The sequence below is a fragment of the Ranitomeya imitator genome, chromosome 10 (genome assembly GCF_032444005.1).
Source record: "Ranitomeya imitator isolate aRanImi1 chromosome 10, aRanImi1.pri, whole genome shotgun sequence".
Taxonomy (NCBI): Eukaryota; Metazoa; Chordata; class Amphibia; order Anura; family Dendrobatidae; genus Ranitomeya; species Ranitomeya imitator.
The window spans coordinates 72031625-72046129 of NC_091291.1; the positions used below are offsets into that span (position 1 = coordinate 72031625).

The 14505-nt window shown below is 48.1% G+C and overlaps 1 protein-coding gene across 14 annotated transcripts in view; it reads right to left on the reverse strand.

The window, feature by feature from the left end:
* The window catches only part of PHLDB1 (pleckstrin homology like domain family B member 1), a 283627-nt gene that overhangs the window by 119051 nt on the left and 150071 nt on the right, over positions 1-14505 (reverse strand). The window contains exon 1 of one of the 14 annotated variants that reach the window (XM_069741039.1): positions 2851-3078. The exons of 9 other annotated variants lie outside the window; for them this stretch is intronic. The gene's annotated coding sequence lies outside the window, so the exon portion shown is untranslated. Of the gene's footprint in view, positions 1-2850; positions 3079-14505 lie in introns of those variants that run through there. 4 more of the 14 variants (XM_069741037.1, XM_069741036.1, XM_069741038.1 and 1 more) reach the window with 4 other exon arrangements.

The following is a 14505-nucleotide window of genomic DNA, read 5'->3' on the forward strand; positions in this document are numbered from 1 at the left end:
CGTTCACACTAGCGTTGCGCCGCCCTGCGTCGGCGACGCAACGCGCGACGCACGAAAAAACGCGCGCAAAAACGCGCGCGTTTTGCGACGCGTGCGTCGTTTTTTGACCAAAATCGGACGCACAGAAAATGCAACTTGTTGCATTTTCTTGCGTCCGACGCTAGCGTCGGAAACGACGCAAGTGTCGAAAAACGCCACCCTAAAAACGCACGCGTCCCCTATGTTAAACATAGGGGCGCGTCGCCGCTGCGTCGCCGGCGCAACAGCGACGCACATTGGCGGAACGCCAATGTGAACGTAGCCTAATTCTGCCTCATCTTGGAGATCTTCCCATTTACTTGTATTAAAAGCTCTGGCATCTACCTTCTTTGAAGTGTCCTCTAGTAGGCAGGAGTCCTCCGAAATGTGTGGCTTCAGGACAATGGAGGTCCCTCCGGCTGCACACACTGGCTGCACACAGACACACTGGCTGCACACACACACACTGGCTGCGCACACACACTGGCTGCACAGACTAGCTGCGCACACACACTAGCTGCACAGACACACTGGCTGCACATACACACTGGCTGCACAGACTAACTGCGCACACACACTGGCTGCACACACACTGGCTGCGCAGACTAGCTGCGCACATACACTGGCTACGCACAGACACACTGGCTGCGCACACACACTGGCTGCAAAGACTAGCTGCGCACACACACTGGCTGCGCACACACACTGGCTGCACACACACTGGCTGCGCACACACACTGGCTGCGCACACACACTGGCTGCACAGACTAACTGCGCACACATACTGGCTGCACCCACACTGGCTGCGCACACACACTGGCTGCACACACACACTGGCTGCACACACACACACAGGCTGCACAGACTAGCTGCACAGACTAGCTGCGCACACATACTGGCTACGCACAGACACACTGGCTCCGCACACACACTGGCTGCAAAGACTAGCTGCGCACACACACTGGCTGCCCACACTGGCTGCATAGACTAGCTGCGCACACACACTGGCTGCACACACACTGGCTGCGCACACACACTGGCTGCACAGACTAACTGCGCACACACACTGGCTGCACAGACTAGCTGCGCACACACACTGGCTGCACAGACACACTGGCTGCACACACACACTGCGCACACACACACACAGGCTGCACAGACTATCTGCGCACACACACTGGCTACGCATAGACACACTGGCTGCGCACACACACTGGCTGCAAAGACTAGCTGCACACACACACTGGCTGCATAGACTAGCTGCGCACACACACTGGCTGCCCACACACACTGACTGCCCACACACACACACACACACACACACATACACACTGGCTGCCCACACACACACTGCCTACCCACACACACTCGTTGCCCACACTGGTTCTCCCATGTCATTATTTACCAAACATGGGCAGGGATCTCAGCCACAGGGGAGAAGGGGAACAATTCCAAAACTTTGCTTTAGAAATGTTTCCAAGTTTGGAATATGACAATAGTAGAAAATCTGCCAGCTATTCAGACAAGAAAGCTTTACTGCCATTCAGAAAACATCTGGAGAACACATAATCAGGGCGAAAAGAGCCAGCCACACACTGGTATTATTGGGGTGACTGCCCCTAACACACAGACCACTGCAGACCCATCAGCAGACCGGCCTCATTATGTCGCCCTCTCAGCTGGCACAGCTCGTTTTTAGTGCCCACTCTGTGAGCGGTGCCCCTACAGACCAGGATCATTCATTATTAGGGCTGACATCTTCCATTAGTGCCCACTCTGTGAGCGGTGCCCCTACAGGCCAGGATCATTCATTATTAGGGCTGACATCTTCCATTAGTGCCCACTCTGTGAGCGGTGCCCCTACAGACCAGGATCATTCATTATTAGGGCTGACATCTTCCATTAGTGCCCACTCTGTGAGCGGTGCCCCTACAGACCAGGATCATTCATTATTAGGGCTGACATCTTCCATTAGTGCCCACTCTGTGAGCGGTGCCCCTACAGACCAGGATCATTCATTATTAGGGCTGACATCTTCCATTAGTGCCTATTCTGTAGGACGGCCAAGAATACCCGTGTGGGTATAGTACTACAGTGGTGACGGCAGTAATAGGACCAGTGGTTCCCATTGTGCGGGTCCTAATAACGGGTCATTACAGCGCGGGCACGCTCCTCCCGGATTCTCCGTCCCATTATCTCACTTTCCATAATGACGCAGCACATCGCACTGCCCCATATACAGGACAATGGGGTCATCCATGAGAAGGAGCGCCCTATGGCAGCTGTGCCAGGCTCCGGACCAGTCACATCAATCATCAGGACAGTCAGCGCCGACCCAATGAGACCACCGATTATTTCTAGGAGTTTATATATACTTGGAGCCGGTATATTTAGGCATAGCTGAAAGCAGATACCAGAGGAAGCACACGGGCAGCAAATATGCGGGGGCTCATGTGCCCCTTCCAAGAAATCATTATAAACCATAGTCTTACCGGAGGAGGGGTACAGGGGTGTCCGCCACCTGGGGAGTGAGGGGTGCCAGCATGGGGGAGGGGACAAGGGTAATAATAATAATAATTTGATTTATATAGCGCCAACATATCCCGCAGCGCTTTACAAATTAACCCCAGTGTACAAGCAGCAGGACTCCGTGCAGTCACACAGGCAGGAGGCAGGGCAGTGCCCGAGGGCACACATTCCACCAGCTCCCTGCCTGATTACAGAGAACAATAGCCTGCATGTAACACAGGGTGCCCGCCCGCCCGCCCTGCCAAGCTGTGCCCAGCCAAGCTGTGCCCAGCCAAGCTGTGCCCTCTGTGAGCCGACACTTACCCGGAGGAAAACACTCCACAAAGTTTCCCGTGTCCACGGCAGCCTGGCCCACGTCACAGCACAGCTGTCATCACCCCGCTATGTGGCACCGAGTGGGTCCTGCCAGCTCACACACCACATACCGGTGCCAGCACCATTCTCTCTTTCTTCTTTCCTCCCCACAGCTGTGGCTGTAACACCCGGGAGGTGACCCAATCACAGCCGCGCTTACTTCCATCCATGGAAGGGGCAGGAAAGGGAGGGATGATTTATCTCCAGCTCCACTACCCCCTTCCGTCCCACCCATAGCTCTGTCACCGGCTCACCTCACTCCTCCTCTGTATCTGACTGTGCCAGGAGTGTATATACAGTGTGTACAGACAGATGTGGAGGGTACACTCAGATTTGGAGGGTGCACTCAGATGTGGAGGGTACAGTAAGCTGTGGAGTGAACAATCAGATGTGCAGTATACAGTCAGATGTGGAGTATACAGTCAGATGTGGAGTATACAGTCACATGTGGAGTATACAGTCAGATGTGGAGTATACAGTCAGATGTGGAGTATACAGTCACATGTGGACTATACAGTCACATGTGGAGGGTACAGTCACATGTGGAGTATACAGTCACATGTGGAGTATACAGTCAGATGTGGAGTATACAGTCACATGTGGAGTATACAGTCAGATGTGGAGTATACAGTCAGATGTGGAGTATACAGTCACATGTGGAGGGTACAGTCACATGTGGAGTATACAGTCACATGTGGAGTATACAGTCAGATGTGGAGTATACAGTCAGATGTGGAGTATACAGTCACATGTGGAGTATACAGTCACATGTGGAGTATACAGTCACATGTGGAGTATACAGTCACATGTGGAGGGTACAGTCACATGTGGAGTATACAGTCAGATGTGGAGTATACAGTCAGATGTGGAGTATACAGTCAGATGTGGAGTATACAGTCACATGTGGAGTATACAGTCAGATGTGGAGTATACAGTCACATGTGGAGTATACAGTCACATATGGAGTATACACAGTCAGATGTGGAGGGTACAGTCAGATGTGGAGTATACAGTCACATGTGGAGTATACAGTCACATGTGGAGTATACACAGTCAGATGTGGAGTATACAGTCAGTTATGGAGGGTACAGTCAGATGTGTAATATACAGTACAGTCAGATGTGGAGTATATTCAGATGTGTAGTATAGAGCCAGTTGTGTAGTATACAGTCAGATGTGGAGGGCATAGTCAGATGTGCAGTATAGAGTCAGATGTGGAGGGAACAGTCAGATGTGGAGTATATTCAGATGTGCAGTATACAGTCAGATCCAGATGTGTAGTATAGAGTCAAATATGGAGTATACAGTCAGGTCAGATGTGTAGTTTAGAGTCAGATGTGGAGTATACAGTCAGATGTGGTATATACTGTCAGATGTGCAGTATACAGTCAGATCAGATGTGTAGTATAGAGTCAGATGTGGAGTATACAGTCAGATGTGAAGTATACAGACAGTCAGATGTGGAGTATACAGTCAGATGTTGAGTATACAGTCAGATGTGTAGTATACGGACAGTCAGATGTGTAGTATATGGACAGTCAGGTAGTATACGGACAGTCAGATGTGTAGTATACAGGCAGATGTGGAGTATACAGACAGATGTGGAGTATACAGTCAGATGTGGAGTATACAGTCAGATGTGAAGTATACAGACAGTCAGATGTGGAGTATACAGTCAGATGTTGAGTATACAGTCAGATGTGTAGTATACGGACAGTCAGATGTGGAGTATATGGACAGTCAGGTAGTATACGGACAGTCAGATGTGTAGTATACAGTCAGATGTGGAGTATATAGACAGATGTGGAGCATACAGTCAGATGTGGAGTATACAGTCAGATGTGGAGTATATTCAGATGTGCAGTATACAGTCAGATCCAGATGTGTAGTCTAGAGTCAGATATTGAGTATACAGTCAGGTCAGATGTGTAGCTTAGAGCAATATACAGTCAGATCCAGATGTGTAGTCCAGAGTCAGATATGGAGTATACAGTCAGATCAGATGTGTAGCTTAAAGTCAGATGTGGAGTATACAGTCAGATGTGTAGTATAGAGTCAGATGTGCAGTATAGAGTCAGATGTGGAGGGTACAGTCAGATGTGGAGTATGCACACAGTCAGATGAGGAGTATATTCAGATGTATAGTCTACAGCCAGATCTATAGTATATAGTCAGATGTGGAATACACACTCAGATGTGGAGTATACAGTCAGATGTGGAGGGTACATTCAGATGTGTAGTATACAGCCAAATGTGTAATATACAGTCAGATGTGGAGTATACAGTCAGATGTGTAGTATACAGACAGTCAGATGTGGAGTATACAGTCAGATGTGGAGTATACAGTCAGATGTGGAGTATATTCAGATGTGCAGTATACAGTCAGATCCAGATGTGTAGTCTAGAGTCAGATATTGAGTATACAGTCAGGTCAGATGTGTAGTCTAGAGTCAGATATTGAGTATACAGTCAGGTCAGATGTGTAGCTTAGAGTCAGATGTGTAGAATAAAGTCAGATGTGTAGTATACAGTCAGATGTGGAGGGTATAGTCAGATGTGCAGTATAGAGTCAGATGTGGAGGGTACAGTCAGATGTGGAGTGTGCACACAGTCAGATGTGGAGAATATTCAGATGTGCAATATACAGTCAGATCCAGATGTGTAGTCTAGAGTCAGATATGGAGTATACAGTCAGATCCAGATGTGTAGTCTAGAGTCAGATATGGAGTATACAGTCAGATCCAGATGTGTAGTCTAGAGTCAGATATGGAGTATACAGTCAGATCAGATGTGTAGCATAAGTAAACCGCTGCATGACCAGCTCTACCCTCACCTACTGTATTCTCACCCATCCCTTGTAGATTGTGAGCCTTCGCGGGCAGGGTCCTCATTCCTCCTCTACCAGTTATGACTTGTATTGTTTAAGATTATTGTACTTGTTTTTATTATGTATACCCCTCCTCACATGTAAAGCGCCATGGAATAAATGGCGCTATAACAATAAATAATAATAATAATAATAAAGTAGCTTAAAGACAGATGTGGAGTATACAGTCAGATGTGTAGTATAGAGTCAGATGTGGAGGGTACAGTCAGATGTGGAGTATGCACACAGTCAGATGTGGAGTATATTCAGATGTATAGTCTACAACCAGATCTATAGTATATAGTCAGATGTGGAATACACAGTCAGATGTGGAGGGTACATTCAAATGTGTAGTATACAGTCAGATGTGGAATATACAGTCAGATGTGGAGGGTACAGTCAGATGTGGAGTATGCACACAGTCAGATGTGGAGAATATTCAGATGTGCAATATACAGTCAGATCCAGATGTGTAGTCTAGAGTCAGATATGGAGTATACAGTCAGATCCAGATGTGTAGTCTAGAGTCAGATATGGAGTATACAGTCAGATCAGATGTGTAGCATAAGTAGCTTAAAGTTAGATGTGGAGTATACAGTCAGATGTGTAGTATAGAGTCAGATGTGCAGTATAGAGTCATGTGGAGGGTACAGTCAGATGTGGAGTATGCACACAGTCAGATGTGGAGTATATTCAGATGTATAGTCTACAGCCAGATCTATAGTATATAGTCAGATGTGGAATACACAGTCAGATGTGGAGTATACAGTCAGATGTGGAGGGTACATTCAGATGTGGAATATACAGTCAGATGTGGAATATACAGTCAGATGTGGAGGGTACAGACAGATGTGGAGAGTACAGCCAGATGTGTAATATACAGTCAGATGTGGAGTATATTTACATGTGTAGCATACAGTCAGATGTGTAGTATACATTCAGATGTGGAGTATATTCAGATGTAGAGTATACTGTCAGATGTGCAGTATACCGTCAGATGTGTAGTATAAAGTCAGATGTGTAGTATACAGTCAGATGTGGAGGGTACAGTCAGATGAGGAGTATATTCAGATGTATAGTCTACAGCCAGATCTATAGTATATAGTCAGATGTGGAATACACAGTCAGATGTCGAGGCTACATTCAGATGTATAGTATACAGTCAGATGTGGAATATACAGTCAGATGTGGAATATACAGTCAGATGTGGAGGGTACAGACAGATGTGGAGTATACAGTCAGATGTGGAGTATGCACACAGTCAGATGTGGAGAATATTCAGATGTGCAATATACAGTCAGATCCAGATGTGTAGTCTAGAGTCAGATATGGAGTATACAATCAGATCCAGATGTGTAGTCTAGAGTCAGATATGGAGTATACAGTCAGATCAGATGTGTAGCATAAGTAGCTTAAAGTTAGATGTGGAGTATACAGTCAGATGTGTAGTATAGAGTCAGATGTGCAGTATAGAGTCAGATGTGGAGGGTACAGTCAGATGTGGAGTATATTCAGATGTATAGCCTACAGCCAGATCTATAGTATATAGTCAGATGTGGAATACAGAGTCAGATGTGGAGGGTACAGTCAGATGTGGAGTATACAGTCAGATGTGGAGGGTACATTCACATGTGTAGTATACAGTCAGATGTGGAATATACAGTCAGATGTGGAATATACAGTCAGATGTGGAGGGTACAGACAGATGTGGAGAGTACAGCCAGATGTGTAATATATAGTCAGATGTGGAGTATATTTTCATGTGTAGCATACAGTCAGATGTGTAGTATACATTCAGATGTGGAGTATATTCAGATGTAGAGTATACTGTCAAATGTGCAGTATACTGTCAGATGTGTAGTATAAAGTCAGATGTGTAGTATACAGTCAGATGTGGAGGGTACAGTCAGATGAGGAGTATAGAGTCAGATGTGTAGTATAAAGTCAGATGTGGAGTATACAGTCAGATGTGGAGGGTATAGTCAGATGTGCAGTATAGAGTCAGATGTGTAGTATACAGTCAGATGTGGAGAGTATGGTCAGATGTGCAGTATAGAGTCAGATGTGGTATATACTGTCAGATGTGGAGTATACAGTCAGATGCGGAGTATATTCAGATGTGCAGTATACAGTCAGATCAGATGTGTAGTATAGAGTCAGATGTGGAGTATACAGTCAGATGTGTAGTATACAGTCAGATGTGGAGTATACAGTCAGATGTGGAATATACAGTCAGATGTGGAGTTCCCTATGCCATGGACTATAGCCCCCACAATGGATCTGCCCCATCCACCTCCCCTATGCCATGGGCTATAGCCCCCACCCTGGATCTGCCCCCATCCACCTCCCCTATGCCATGGACTATAGCCCCCACAATGGATCTGCCCCATCCACCTCCCCTATGCCATGGACTATAGCCCCCACCCTGGATCTGCCCCCATCCACCTCCCCTATGCCATGGACTATAGCCCCCACAATGGATCTGCCCCCATCCACCTCCCCTATGCCATGGACTATAGCCCCTACCCTGGATCTGCCCCCATCCACCTCCCCTATGCCATGGACTATAGCCCCCACCCTGGATCTGCCCCATCCACCTCCCCTATGCCATGGACTATAGCCCCCACCCTGGATCTGCCCCCATCCACCTTCCCTACAGCTCTTACCCAACATTACCACAGTCCCGATCCCTATTGCCTTTATACACTTGCTTTGGCAAAACTGATGTGTATTTGGTCCTGCCAATAAAGCTTCTTTGAATCTTGAATCTTGTATACATTCAGATGTGGAGGGTACAGTCAGATGTGTAATATACAGTACAGTCAGATGTGGAGTATATTCAGATGTGTAGTATACAGTCAGATGTGGAGGGTATAGTCAGATGTGCAGTATAGAGTCAGATGTGGAGGGAACAGTCAGATGTGGAGTATGCACACAGTCAGATGTGGAGTATATTCAGATGTGCAGTATACAGTCAGATCCAGATGTGTAGTATAGAGTCAGATATGGAGTATACAGTCAGGTCAGATGTGTAGTTTAGAGTCAGATGTGGAGTATACAGTCAGATGTGCAGTATAGAGTCAGATGTGGTATATACTGTCAGATGTGGAGTATACAGTCAGATGCGGAGTATATTCAGATGTGCAGTATACAGTCAGATCTGATGTGTAGTATAGAGTCAGATGTGGAGTATACAGTCAGATGTGTAGTATACAGACAGTCAGATGTGGAGTATACAGTCAGATGTGGAGTATACAGTCAGATGTGTAGTATACGGACAGTCAGGTGTGTAGTATACAGTCAGATGTGTAGTATACAGTCAGATGTGAAGTATACAGTCAGATCAGATGTGTAGTATAGAGTCAGATGTGGAGTATAGAGTCAGATGTGGAGTATACAGTCAGATGTGTAGTATACGGACAGTCAGATGTGTAGTATAGAGTCAGATGTGCAGCCAGCTCTTCCCTCTCCTAGTGTATCCTCACCCACCCCCTGCAGACTGTGAGCCCTCGCGGGCAGGGTCCTCCCTCCTTATGTACTCGTGTGCCTTGTTATCTGCTCATGTTTAATGTGATTGTCTATATTTGCCCCGTATTCACATGTAAAGCGCCATGGAATAAATGGCGCTATAAAAATGTATAATAATAATAATAATGTGTAGTATACAGTCAGATGTGGAGTATACAGTCAGATGTGTACTATACAGACAGTCAGATGTGGAGTATACAGTCAGATGTGTAGTATACAGTCAGATGTGAAGTATACAGTCAGATCAGATGTGTAGTATAGAGTCAGATGTGGAGTATAGAGTCAGATGTGGAGTATACAGTCAGGTGTGTAGTATACGGACAGTCAGATGTGTAGTATAGAGTCAGATGTGTAGTATACAGTCAGATGTGGAGTATACAGACAGTCAGATGTGGAGTATACAGTCAGATGTGGAGTATACAGTCTAATGTGTAGTATACAGTCAGATGTGGAGTATACAATCAGATGTGGAGTATACAGCCAGACATGGACGAGTCAGCGTCGCCTCATGTATAAGTTACAGTCAGACATGCTGTATGCTCCTGTACAAATCACTATTATACAGTATATAAAAGTCCACGTCACGTTGTAGCATTGTTTCTCTTGTAGTCATGTATATTGCATTCATGTTTTAATGTCCCCCACCCCCTACATTCCTTCTTCTTCCCCTCCTCCCACTCTCCCAAGTCTTCCCATTTCTTACATGCCTTTCTTAGCTCTGGAAGGAGTTGAGTAGAAGAAGTAACACGCACACGTCTCTATTAGTTGTGTGTGTACGGAATATGTAAATCTATATAATATATTCACATAAATAAATACAGACACACAAAACTAACAGAGAACTGCAAGTCTGTCCCTGATCATTTATATTTTGGGGACACAAGGTTGGGGCAGTGTTGAATACCGTTCTCCGGTCTATATATATAGGTTTTATGTATTCGGTCCATATCATAAGCCATAAGCAAATACTAAGTACATCCCTTGTCGGCAGCTACGAGATTCCTGCTCGGGGGGGGGGGGGGGGGGGGGGTCTGACAGCACGAGAACGCAGTGTCTCAGGCCGTCAGCTTCCCATTATGGAAATTTATAGGATACTAGCTGAAGAGCCCGGCATTGCCAGGGCATAGTAAATATCTGTGGTTAGTTATAGCACCTCACTTCTCTCATTTTCCCATCACGCCTCTCATTTTCCCCCTCACATCTCTCATTTTCCCCCTCACTCCTCTTATTTCCCCCCTAACACTTGTAATTTCGACCTCACATCTGTCATTTTCCGATCACTCCACTATTTTCCCTCACTCCTCTCATTTTGCACTCACAACTTTTCATTTTCACCTCACACCTCTCATTTTCACCTCACACCTCTCATTTTCCCCTCAGTATATACATGTTTGTCATCCCCCTTATATATAGTATACACCTGTATGTCATCTCCTGTATATAGTATATACCTGCATGTCATCTCCTGTATATAGTATATACCTGTATGTCATCTCCCCTGTATATAGTATATACCTGCTGTATGTCATCTCTTTCTGTATATTGAATATACCTATGTGTCATCTCCTGTATATAGTATATACCTGTATGTCATCTCTTCTGTATATAGTATACACCTGTATGTCATCTTCTCCTATATATAGTATATACCTGTATGTCATCTCCCCTGTATATAGTACAGTATATACCTGCTGTATGTCATCTCCTCCTGTATATACCTATGTGTCATCTCCTCTTTTATCTACTATATAATTGTCTAAGGGTCACTTCCATCTTTCTGTCCTTCTGTCTTTCTGTCTGTCACGGATATTCATTAGTCGCGGCCTCTGTCTGTCATGGAATCCAAGTTGCTGATTGGTCTCGCCAGCTACCTGTCATGGCTGCCGCAACCAATCAGCGACGGCCACAGTCCGATTAGTCCCTCCCCTACTCCCCTGCAGTCACAGTGCCCGCTCCATATTCCCCGTAGTCAGTGTCCCCGGTGCCCGCTCCATACTCCCCACAGTCAGTGTGCCCGGCGCCCCCGCTCCATACTCCCCGCTCCATACTCCCCGCTCCATGCTCCCCGCAGTCAGTGTCCCCGGCGCCCGCTCCATACTCCCCGCTCCATGCTCCCCGCAGTCAGTGTCCCCGGCGCCCGCTCCATACTCCCTGCAGTCAGTGTCCCCGGCGCCCGCTCCATACTCCCGATCCATACTCCCCGCAGTCAGCGCCCACTCCATACTCCCCTCCGGTCACCGCTCACACAGGGTTAATGCCAGCGGTAACGGACCGCGTTATGCCGCAGGTAACGCACTCCGTAACCGCTGCTATTAACCCTGTGTGACCAAGTTTTTACTATTGATGCTGCCTATGCAGTGTCAATAGTAAAAAGATCTAATGTTAAAAATAATAAAAAAACAAAAAACCTGCTATTCTCACCTTCCGTCGTCGGACGATGCGTTCGCGCCGTCCGCCATCTTCCATTCCCAGAGATACCTTGCCTTAGTCGAGTTCTGCCCACCCTGATCCGCAGGCCCCAGTTGCACTCTGCCCACCCTGATCCACAGGCCCTAGACGAGCTCTGCCCACCCTGATCCGCAGGCCCCAGTCGCGCTCTGCCCACCCTGATCCGCAGGCCCTAGTCGAGCTCTGCCCACCCTGACCCGCAGGCCCTAGTCAAGCTCTGCCCACCCTGATCCGCATGCCCTAGTCGTGCTCTGCCCCCCCAGATCCGCAGGCCCTAGTCGAGCTCTACTTACCCTGATCTGCAGGCCCTAGTCGCGCTCTGGCCACCCTGATCCGCAGGCCCTAGTCATCCTCTACCCACCCTGATCCGCAGGCCCTAGTCGAGCTTTGCCCACCCTGATCCACAGGCCCTACTCGCACTCTGCCCACCCTGATCCCCAGGCCCTAGTCGTGCTCTGTCCACCCTGATCTGCAGGCCCTAGTCGAGCTCTGCCCACGCTGATCCAAAGGCCTTAGTCGCTCTCTGCCAACCTTGATCCGCAAGCCCAAGTTGCGCTCTGCCCACCCTGAACTGCAAGCCCTAGTGGTGCTCTGCCCACCCTGAACTGCAGGCCCTAGTGGTGCTTCAGTCCACCCTGAACCACAGGCCCTAGTCGCCTCTGCCCACCCTGATTCACAGGCCCCAGTCACGCTCTGCCCACCCTGAACCGCAGGCCCTAGTTGCACTCTGCCCACCCTGATCCGCAGGCCCCAGTCATGCTCTGCCCACTCTTAACTGCAGGCCCTAGTCAAGCACTGCCCACCCTGAACTGCAGGCCCTAGTCGTGCTCTGCCCACCCTGAACTGCATTCCCTAGTTGCGCTCTGCCCACCCTGATCCGCAGGCCCTAGTCGGGCTCTGCCCACCCTGAACTGCAGGCCCTAGTGGTGCTCAGACCACCCTGAACCGCAGGCCCTAGTCGTCTCTGCTCACCCTGATCCGCAGGCCCTAGTCGTGCTCCGCCCACCATAATCCGCAGGCCCTAGTCGAGCTCTACTTACCCTGATCCGCAGGCCCTAGTCGCGCTCTGGCCACCCTGAACTGCAGGCCCTAGTGTTGCTCTGCCCACCCTGAACTGCAGGCCCTAGTGTTGCTCAGCCTGTTATGACCTGGTGGTAGGACAATAATGGACCTAGTGGGTAAGAGCACACGGAATGACCTTATAGTTACTAATAATATAGGACGAGCTCTGAGACGTGGGAACTCTGCTGACCGCAATCCCTAATCCTATCGCACACACTAGAAATAGCCGTGGATTGCTCCTAACGCTCCCTATGCAACTCGACACAGCCTAAGAAACTAGCTAGCCCTAGAGAAGAAAAATAAAGCCTACCTTGCCTCAGAGAAATTCCCTAAAGGAAAAGGCAACCCCCACATATAATGACTGTGAGTAAAGATGAAAATTGCAGACACAGAGATGAAATAGATTTAGCACAGTGAGGCCCGACTTACTGAACAGACAGAGGATAGGAAAGGTAACTTTGCGGTCAGCACAAAAACCTACAAAAAGACCACGCAGAGGGCGCAAAAAGACCCTCCGCACCGACTCACGGTGCGGAGGCGCTCCCTCTGCGTCCCAGAGCTTCCAGCAAGCAAGACAAAAATCAAAATAGCAAGCTGGACAGAAAAATAGCAAACCAGAGAAAAACAAGCAGTAACTTAGCTTCAGCTGGGAAGACAGGTCACAAGAACGATCCAGGAGAGAGCAAGACCAATACTGGAGCATTGACAGGTGGCGTGGAGCAATGATCTAAGTGGAGTTAAATAGAGCAGCCAGCTAACGAATTAACCTCGTCACCTGTAGAAGGAAACTCAGAAGCCGCAGCTCCACTCACAACCACCAGAGGAAGCCCATGGACAGAACCAGCCGAAGTACCATTCATGACCACAGGAGGGAGCTTGACAACAGAATTCACAAAAGTACCCCCCCCCCCCCCTTGAGGAGGGGTCACCGAACCCTCACCAGAGCCCCCAGGCCGACCAGGACGAGCCAAATGAAAGGCACGAACCAGATCGGCAGCATGAACATCGGAGGCAAGGACCCAGGAATTATCTTCCTGACCATAACCCTTCCACTTGACCAGGTACTGGAGTTTCCGTCTCGAAATACGAGAATCCAAAATCTTCTCCACCACATACTCCAACTCACCCTCAATCAACACCGGGGCAGGAGGATCAACGGATGGAACCACATGCGCCACGTATCTCCGCAACAACAACCTATGGAATACATTATGGATGGCAAAAGAAGCTGGAAGGGTCAAACGAAACGACACAGGATTGAGAACCTCAGAAATCTTATACGGACCAATGAAACGAGGGTTAAACTTAGGAGAGGAAACCTTCATAGGAACATAACGAGACGACAACCAAACCAAATCCCCAACACGAAGTCGGGGACCCACACAGCGCCGGCGGTTAGCGAAACGTTGAGCCTTCTCCTGGGACAATGTTAAATTGTCCACCACATGAGTCCAAATCTGCTGCAACCTATCCACCACAGTATCTACACCAGGACAGTCCGAAGACTCAACCTGCCCTGAAGAGAAACGAGGATGGAAACCAGAATTGCAGAAAAACGGCGAAACCAAAGTAGCCGAGCTGGCCCGATTATTAAGGGCGAACTCAGCCAAAGGCAAAAAGGACACCCAATCATCCTGATCAGCAGAAACAAAGCATCTCAGATATGTTTCCAAAGTCTGATTAGTTCGTTCGGTTTGGCC